Here is a 10641-nt window from a genome sequence, read left to right as displayed (position 1 = left end):
CAATGATGCAAAGTTCCTGTTATGAAGGGGTAATTAATGCAAGATTATATTTTCCCAAAATTAATATTGTTTATTAATTTTGATAATCAGAACTCTCACTACCTCCAACCACTAATTTTAATAATAATCAGTTCTTGCATGGTCATGGAAACATTTGACAAGTAATAACTAGATCTAGAAATAACTTCTAAAACTATAAGCTTTAACTGAACTGGAAGAGAAGATTCTATCTAGAAATAACTTCTAAAACTATAAACTTTAACTGAACTGGAAGAGAAGATTCTATCTAGAAATAACTTCTAAAACTATAAACTTTAACTGAACTGGAAGAGAAGATTCTATCTAGAAATAACTTCTAAAACTATAAACTTTAACTGAACTGGAAGATTATTGTGGGCAAATACCGCTTGCAGTCAATACACCACTTGCCCACTAGAAGGACTCAAGGAGCTCCTTTCTGCTTATGGTAAAAGGCTATGTTGAATTAGAAAGAGGGTTTTAAGCATGTATTCACAAAATATTATTAGACAGTACCCAAAGCACAAGAAGGGGTTGCTGTCGAAGTTTCCCAGGCTCTTTTCTCAGGAAGCTGGGAGTCTATTGCATCGTCTCTGAGTTGGTTTCTCTTGATTCCTGATTCAGCAGAAGCCTTGCAGAGGGGTAGGCAAGATACAATGCAATGTGCAGACTTAGCACAATGTCATGCTGACTATGCAGGCCAATTCCATGGAGACATTTAGAGTGTATTCCTGGTAAACTCACGATGGTGGAGTTTCCAGGCAAACAATAAGGCAGTAAGCAATGGCAGCAGGCAACAGTAGGCATGAATAGAATGGCAGAGCACAGCAGAGCACACTGTGTTTACCTGTGTGTTTCTTTTATCAATGTGATAGAATAGCCAATCAGAATGGCAGTTAGCCAAACTTGACCATATTAGGTGAAATCATAGGCTTGCATTACCCAAATTTGAGGAAATCATAGGCCTTACACAAGGCAGGCACAAGCTAAGTGTGTGTACCTTGTTTACTACAGGAGAAAAACATGCCTGGGCAAGCCAGCAGATGTATAAGCCTATTTCTGGTCCATCAGGCCTACCACAACAGTTCCCACATTCCCCCCCCAAAAAAAAATTAAAAATAATTGTTTCCATGTAGAAGTTAGCTTTTTAAAAATGTCCCTTCCAATCACATCTATCCAATTTTAGTTGCCTAGGTCACAAAGTAGCAAGAGGCAAAAAAATGTCCTTAAGGAAGGCAGATCATGACAAGGGTAGATAAGCAAATTCATAGCTCACCTAGGCCCTACTTAGCTGAACTAGTATGTGAGGTTTCCTTCTTCACTAATACACTTCTCTCTTTCTCCTATCCTCCTCCTTCTCAGAGCAGGGGTGAACTTTGGGAACAAGTCTGAAACATTAAGAACTGCAGTCTGCCTTTGTGTCCACCCAGAGGTTGTTCAATATATTGTTTTTCTGTTGTAGATAGGTTTAAGACCAGACCCCAGTGGAGCACATGAAGTATTTGTTATGGCAAAAGAATCAGAAGAGAGTTCTTTCACCTGTACAGAAAACTTTGGTTTGTTTATATTTTTTTTCAGGGAAGTGCAGCTTAAATCCCTTATCTGCTTTTATCTACATCCTTGCATGCCAAGTCTTACAATTTAGTCATCCTTTCAGGCTAAAACAAAGTAACCAACATTCTTGTTTATTATGATATTGCAATAGGAATTCAAATTTTCTCTCTACATTACTAAACACATTTAATTCCTTCTCAAAGATGAGCTAAATTAAAAGCTTCACTGGTATGCCTTGCCTGGGCTTTCTCATGTAGATTGTAAAGAAATATCTCTTCACGTGTACATGAAAAGAGTGAGATTTCAGATTTGTGCTTGTTTGGTATAGTAAAGTGTAGGATCAAGTGTTTGCCACAAGATTTATGGAGTGTGTTGTTATAACTGATGCTTGTCCCTCATAAGAGCAATTCCCAGAACGTGGGTCTCTCCTACTGAGCACCCTCTCCCTGAGCATCTTCTGAAGCACTACAGAGATTCAATTATGAATACACTTAAGCATATATGTAAGCAATTATGATGAATCTCAACTTCAGGATCACTTTAGACTCTGTTGGGGGAAGTGAGAGGTAAATTTAATAAGAGATGAACCTCATTGCATTCTAGTCAAGTCCTCAGAGGTTAGAGGGGCTAGGTGCAGCTGGACTTGTCTCTTGATAAGGATGCCAATTGAGATGTGCTGCTACTGGAACAACAGCAGACACATTAATAGCCTAGTTCTGCTGTAAGTCCAGTTCCCTTCAAAGGGAGTAGTCAGATACATAAACAACAACAACTTTCCAATGACTATAGATCTGACGTCAGATGCATAAACAGCTCAGTTTTGATGTAGGTCCATTGCATTTAAGCAGTCAGGTGCATGACTAACAGCTTATTTACACTTGCAAATCACACAGATTCTTTAAAATTGCCAGTGGTAAGCACTTATTTGCAGAAATCACTATACAGCTCTAGGAAAATACAATTGCAATTACAAGTGTAATTACCCTGGACAAAAATACACACTTGGTCATAACCAAGGAAGAAAATGTTACCAAAAGTCATCCATTCTAGGGTGAGTGAGGAGGATAAGGCCTGTCAAGGTGTCCTTAGGACTCTGGTTTCAAATTCTGGTCCACAAATTGGCTCCCAAAAGGGCTAATTTTATACTTCCATTTTCTGTTTTGTAGGGTATGGTAGTGGAACTGCAGACAAATCATTAAGCAAGCTTTTCAGTTGCAGAAATACTTCTTGATGTCTTCTGCTGGAGAAAAATTAGCTTCTGCCAATAGAAGTTGATTGTGGCTTGGACAGTTAGCTGTTTCAATAAAGAGGAGAAAGTCAGGACCATGGCTGGCCTCAACTGACATTTCTGCTCAATGTTACCAGACTGGATGATCTTGGAGGTCTCTTCCAACCTGGTTGATTCTATGATTCTAAGACCACTGGGTCTTCACACAGTTGCAGTGTCTGTTCTAGACCTATATGCTTATCAGCAGATATGGGCTTTCCTATTTTCAGTATCTGTGCTTCACATTTAACTAATTGTAGATATATCACTGATTAATCTGGAGAAGAAAACACAAACAGTACACTGTCTCCTAAGAATCACAATCAAAGACTCAGAGGACAAGATTGGCTTTCAAGGGCAAAAAAACACTACAGGGTGTTCAAAAACTAAGGTGTGAATGGTAAATTCAAAAATGAAATGCCAGTAAGGGAAAAAAATCTAAAGGAGGTGTCCTGTGCCTATGTGCAAAGAACAAAAGTAGCATATGGAATACTCAGACAAATTAAATACCACAAATAAGGCAAAGGACATAAAACCCCCAAATTCAAGACTGTATTAGAAGTACTTGCTGAGATGTTACTGTAAGAGTAACCATGAGTCCATGAATTTAGGAAGCAACTAAAAAGGCCATCACAACTCAGAAGGCTCACCTGAAGGTAGACTGTCAAAAAATGCCAAGAACCACATTGCCATGAAGCAGACTGCAGATCAGAGAACATTAAAGAGAAGGAGATAAATCCTATAATGACCTTAATAAGGTCACTGAATTTCCATGCTAGTGTCACACAGAAATCCTGTCACAAGCTGCAAACTGTGAGGTGGCAATATTTTCTTCAAGATTCATTTATCTCATTTCCACTTCTGAGTTTGTATCTTTGTTATTTTTCTGACCAGAAAGATGCTGGACAGTTAGATGATATTCATAGAAAAATCTGGCATCAAGCTAGTGCAGCAGAGATGAAAACAAAGATTTTCCACATGTTTCTTTGGGAAGATAAAGCTGGCAAGCATTGCCTGTATATGAATACCAAATGTCACAAAACATTCAGCCAAAAAGGAGGCTTCACCAAGCTCTGTCTTAAAGCATTAGAATACAGTGCCTTGACTTACAACTTATCTCAGCTGCCTTCCAAATAGCCCTAGAAGGCTTGGAATGATGATTTCATTAGGTTACAGCCCACCAGACTTCTTGTTTTTGCTGCTGCTCCAACAGCAAGCAGAAACTGCTCAGACTGGGCAAAATCATAATGATAGCCCAGATATAATAAGACATGTATGTCTCCAGTGAATTAAAACTCCCTAGCCACATATGAAAATACGTAGTTGAGCACAGCTAGAGGGAAGCTGCAAACAACCACAGAAATAAAGAGGAGCTCAGTGGGTAACCACAACTTGAATTCAGTCCAAAAGTGCATATTTCTTGCCCTGTATAACAAAACTTTTCTTGAAGCTCCGTTAAAACAGGTTGAAATGAAAAAAATCACATAAGAGTGCTTAAAAAAAGACAACTCTTCTCCTTCTCTGGAGACTTTCAAGGCCCATCTGGATGCATTCCTCTGTGACCTGAGCTAGATTGTGTGGTCCTGATCTGGCAGGGGGGTTGGACTCAGTGATCTCTTTGGGACCCTTCCAACCCCTGACATCTTGTGATCCTGTGATCCTATGAACTCTGTTGTGATGAATTAAATGAAAAGGTAGGAATTCTCTTTTGTTCTATTGTTCTTCAGTTACCTCATGATGACAGACTATGAGATAGTGAGATTTTAATTCTTACACAACTCAAAGCAGAAACAAATTCACAACATGATAACCGACAGGGAATGATAAATCATCTCATACTGCATTGATAGCAGTTGTCTCCTGCTCAACAGATTGGGAGACACAAGCAATGAATCAACACTGCCTGAGAGGGAACACACAGTCAGCTAAATGAAGCAAAACACCACATATGTTTAAAAAAAGAAAAAAAAAAAAGTTAAGAAAAAGGACTTGGATTATACCAAATCCTGAAAATTTTAATTTAAAAGACTGATTTGAGTTTGAATAAGACTTATGAGTGTGTAACACCTCAGAGCAGGAGGTGGTGTTCAGTGACTTTCAGTGTAAAACTTCCTGTCCTTGCTTTTTCTTAAAATCATAGAATCACAGAATCAATCAGGTTGAAAAAGACCTTCAAGATCATCAAGTCCAGCCCATCATCCAACATTATCTAATCAACTAAACCATAGCACTAAGCACCACATCCAGGCTCTTTTTGAACACTTCCAGGGACAGTGACTCCTCCACCTCCCTGGGCAGCCTATTCCAATGGCAAATTACTCTTTCTGTGAAGAGCTTCTTCCTAACATCCAGCATAAACCTTCTTTGGTGCAGCTTAAGACTGTATCTGCTACTGGTTGCCTGGGAGAAGAAGCCAACCCCCACGCGGCCACAGCCTCTTTCAGGTAGTTGGACAGCAATAAGGTCCCCACTGAGCCTTGTTGTTTCCAGGCTAAACAACCTCAGCTCCCTCAGCCTCTCCTCATAGGACTGTGCTCCAGCCCCCTCACCAGCCTTATTGCCCTTCTCTGGACATGTTGGAGCATCTCAACATCTTCATTAAATTGAAGGGCCCAGAACCGGACACAGTACTCAAGGTGTGACCTAACCAGTGCTGAGTACAGATGTTTCCAGAGAAGAAGTTTGCCAGAGAATGTGCAGCTTCTGTTAATTAACATTTGTTTTCTCAGATCTCAATTTTTTTTCTTTTTTGGCTTTGAATTCTCATTAAAAAAATTGTCTACAAAAACTAGTGTACTTAAATTCCTTTGGAGGTCCTGCTCTATATCTTTACTAATGATCTGGACCAGAGGATTGAGTCCTGCATCAGTAAGTTTGCAGATGATACCAAGCTAGGAGCAGGTGTGGATCTGTTGGAAGGTAGGAGAGCCCTGCAGAGGGACCTTGACAGGCTGGATGGGTGGGCAGAGGCCAATGGGATGAGATTTAAGAACGCCAAGTGCAAAGTCCTACATTTTGGCCACAACAAACCCAAGCAGTGCTACAGGCTGGGAACAGAATGGCTGGAGAGCAGCCAGGAAGGGACCTGGGGGTACTGGTAGATAGTAGCTGAACATGAGCCAGCAGTGTGCCCAGGTGGCCAAGAGAGCCAATGGCATACTGGTCTGTATCAGGAATAGTGTAGCCAGTAAGACAAGGGAGGTTATTCTTCCCTTGTACTCAGCACTGGTCAGGCCACACCTTGAGTACTGTGTCCAGTTCTGGGCTATTCAGTTCAAGAGAGATGTTGAGATAGTGGAATGTGTCCCAGGATGGGTGATGAAGCTGGTGAGAGGCCTGGAACACAGCCCTGTGAGGAGAGGCTGAGGGAGCTGGGGGTGTTTAGCCTGGAGAAGAGGAGGCTCAGGGGTGACCTCATTGCTGTCTACAACTACCTGAAGGGAGGTTGTAGCCATGTGAGGGTTGGTCTCTTCTCCCAAGCAGTCAGCAACATAACAAGGGGACACAGTCTCAAGTTGTGCTGGGGGAGGTCTAGGCTGGATGTTAGGAAGAAGTTGTTGCCAGAGAGAATGATTTGCCATTGGAATGGGCTAACCAGGGAGGTGGTGGGGTTGCTGTCCCTGGAGGTGTTGAAGCAAAAGCTGGCTGAGGCACTTAGTGCCATGGTCTAGTTGAGTAGGTAGGGCTGGACTGGTTGGATAGGTTGGACTGGATGATCTTGAAGGTCTCTCCCAACCTGATTGATTGTATGTTTCTACGTTTAAAACCTTTTACTTTTGTTATTTTAATCACTTCTTGGTGATTTTTTTATTATATACTGCCAGTATTGGTTATTTTTCACTGAAATTAAACCCCAGAAAATCAAATCCTAATTCTAATTAAGCCAGTGGGAATTAATACACAATTACTTAAGTAATAATTCTGAACTTCATTGTTAACTCTATTTCTGCTGGAATTGATAATATCCATTAGCAGGGGCACTGCTCCTCGTAAGTAACACATGAATTGGAACACTTTTCTGCAGACTGTTCACAGAAATACAGCTTCTGACTAGAGCCAAACTGAAGTAGAGTATTATTCTGCACAGATTACTTTTGATACAAAGCTAGTTTTTTGGAAGAGTAAGTTCACTACTAAGTCTACATCATGCCAGTCACTCTCAGTGTCAGAAACTGCTCCCATTCTCCTTAAATTTACTAAGACAGACTTGATATAAAGTCATGTTCCCTGTTTTAAGACTTATCCAAACTCAAAACATTAAAAATATCAAGGTGGAACACTTAAGAGGTCAGTGCAGTTAGATCAAAACTGGAAAGAATCATCACTCTGTGATCAAACTCTTTCCAGATTTGAAATGCCAAGCCTTATCTCTTCTTCTGTCCTACAGGGAAAAATGGAATTGCTCCAAACTAGTATTCATGCACAGCCCCAAGGAGATTTTAGTACAGCTGCTGAAACATCAAACTCCACTCATCAGTCCAACAGTTAAACCTTATTTTTCTCACCAATGGCAATGGAGTTGTCAAGCAGAGGAAGGGTATTTAGCTGTGTTAAACACATTATTAATCTCCAGTGTTCACTGGGTTGGAAATAAGCATGTACTTTTTTTGTCTTTGTTATATGGCTTTTGCATTAGAGGGTTTGGTACATGACTGGTCATGATGGCATTTTCTGCAGCCTTCAGCAAATAATACAAGATTTTTTTTTTCCCTCATAGCACTTTGTGTTTTCTAAAGTTGTCATTTTTGTTAACATTAGAATTTTAATCTTTCTAACACTTTTTAAACACTGGGTCGTAGTTAAAATACTCTAATGAAGAGTTGATTGCCTTTGTTTTCTTGTTTCTCTTTACATCCTATTTCTAGGGCAGATCAGTGTCTCTGATGCTGTATTTCTGCTGTTCATCAGCTCACATTGCATAGCAGTTGACAAGTGAAGCATGTTTACTCAGCCAACAAAATGAGATTGGACTTTTTTCCTCCACTCAAACATCAAAATAAAAGTCACAGAACTGGTCAAACATAATTATTGTTTTTATGACATGGTTTCATTCTTTGAACGTTTCTCTTTGTTAGTTGCCAATTTATACTTGACAGACAATAATAAGATTTCTGATATTCAAAGATGCTGTGATGCTATCTATAACAATTGAGTTTGGCATTATCAGTGAGTCATTGTATCTATATTCTATCTGAATTACTTTTTGTAATAAACATTTTTGTCTGAGGAATAGAGAAACACACAAGGTGGATACCTAATGGCTAAGTGCCATGAGTTTGAAAGGAAAATTCATAGAATCATAGAATAGAATTCCTTTGTCTTAGTATTATTTTAGCATTTTTTTCTTATTAAAAGTATGTGTCATTCATAAAGGTAGAAGAGATAATGAAATTTAGTTAATTTCTTTGAGAGATCTCTTGATTATTGGCATCAATGGGCCAGCAGTGTGCTCTGGTGGCCAAGAAGGCCAATGCCATTCTCAGATGTCTTAGAAGGCTTGTGGTTAGGTTGAGAGAGGTTCTCCTTCCCCTCTACTCTGCCCTACTGAGGCCACATCTGGAATATTGCATCCAGTTCTGGGCCCCTCAGTTCAAGAAGGACGGAGAACTGCTTGAGAGAGTTCAGTGCAGCACAACAAAAATGATTTAAGGGAAAGAAATATCCTTCTTATGAGGAGAGATTGAGGGAGATGAGGCTCTTTAGTGTAGTAGAGGAGGAGACTGAGAGGTGACCTCATTAATGTTTATAAATATGTAAAGGCTGAATGTCAAGAGGACAGAGCCAGGCTCTGTTCAGTGACACCAAATGGACAAGAGGCAATGGGTGGAAGTTGAGGCATAAGAAGTTTCATGTAAACATGAGAAAGAGTTTTTTTCACTGTGAGGGTGACAGAACACTGGAACAGGCTGCCCAGAGGAGTTGTGGAGTCTCCCTCTCTGGAGATATGCAAGACCCACCAACATGCATTGCTGTGTGATCTAGTATAGGTGATACTGCTTTGGAAGGGGGGTTGAACTAGACAATGTTTAAAGGTCTGTTCCAGCCCCTAACCTTCTGTGATCAACACAGTTACTAAGTCAGTTGGTGGTATCACCCAAATTAACCCATGTTGATGGCCTAATGCAACTCCATGCTAGCATACTCTCAAATATCCTTCCTGAACGTTAGGCTATAGAGATTTTGCCTCACTTTTGCAAAGCTTAAAGCAGATGCATGATCTGTTATACAACAAAGAAAATGAGATGACTTAGCAAGCTGAGTGGTACATGACACCCCCCCCCCCCCAAAAAAAAAAAAACCAAAACCAACCAAAACCAACCAGATTCCCTTCTTCCTTTTATTCCCTGTAGCTAAACAAAAACATGTGTCTTTAAATATTCAGCATTATGGAAAGTGAAAATTAAATAGCATGAAAAATAGGAAATAAATTCCAAATTAAGGAATCTGCTGAAAGGAAGAATACTTTGGTACACTGTAAAAAAGCATAAAAAATGTGGGAAAAATTCAAATAAAATGTGATATGCAACTTCTGCCTTTGTTCCATTAGCTGCATTTCTACTTGTTAAAATAAGAACAAAACTTTCTCTTGCACTTACATAATCAGCATTGCAAAAACCTGAGTGCAGACAAAGCAGTGACAGCTTTTTGTTCAGTGCATCAAACTGAGATCAGTCCATGGTGGATAATTTAAGGCTGACCCCAAACACAATCTATGAATCACCTCTCATACCTCACACTTTGTGGGATTTAGATAATTATCTCTATTACTTGTAAAAAAAACCAGCCTTGTTCTGTTAAGGGAAGGATTTAGTTGCCAGAGAAAAAGGTTTAAACTCCTTTCATCCATCCTACTATCTCAGCACAGCTTCGATCAGTTCAGGTTCTGCAGAAAAAATATTTGGATCCAACACAATAAATGTTGCTGCTAGAAGCTTGGTTTTGCTGGTTCTACACCTCCCATCTCAACTGCCACTTTAGGTGTTTGCATGAAGAGCCTGTAAGGAAAATAGTATCTTCACAAAGCTCTTCTTGAGGGTTTTATTTCCAAATAGGGTTATTTAAGCACTGTTTTTCTTCTGTCTAGCACATTCCTACTTCCTAATGACAGAAATCCCTTTGGTGGAGCAAGAATGGTGCCAGCTATCAGCTCTGTGGATTTTGCTGTCTTGTCACATCAAAGATAATTCTATTTCTTCCTTGAACTCACTTCATAAGGATGAAGAAAATGAAAAGTTATAAACCAAAAGATATAGAAATGAAATAAAATGCACAACAACATTATGGAGGACATAAAGTTATAAATAGCAAATTTTCAGGTTCTACGCTTCATTTCAACTTGCTCCATTCATTTTTGTGCCTTATTGCATGACTTGGATGATCTTTAACTTCAGCATGTCCTCTCTGAGTTTGACTCAAACCTCTAATGAGGTACTATACAAAGTCATTTCCCCAAATTCCTCTACACAGTCTATATAGAACAACTGAATCCATCTCAGATACTAGACAGCATTCTTAACGTAACTTGTTTTCTCTCACCCAAAGAAATCAGTAACACTTTGGCTCCCTGTTTTTTCAACCTAGGTACAAATTTCCATGGAATGACTCACTAAAGGAGCTGGATTTTTCCCCTGATGCATTTCTGGAGTTGACCACTTATAATTTGGCAAAGGAATAGTTAAAATCCTCCTAAAAAGGCTATCTCATAATCAGCAGCTATTGTCTCCACCTTTCATCTCCTTCTCACAAGTAGTTGTTATGCTAGTCCTTTATGATTTGTAGTGGGGAGGATAGCTTTGGGGTTG

Source organism: Pogoniulus pusillus, chromosome 3 (assembly GCF_015220805.1).
Source record: "Pogoniulus pusillus isolate bPogPus1 chromosome 3, bPogPus1.pri, whole genome shotgun sequence".
In the NCBI taxonomy this organism is placed as follows: Eukaryota; Metazoa; Chordata; class Aves; order Piciformes; family Lybiidae; genus Pogoniulus; species Pogoniulus pusillus.
The sequence above is the reverse complement of the archived record's forward strand: the minus strand, read 5'-3'. Positions refer to the sequence as shown.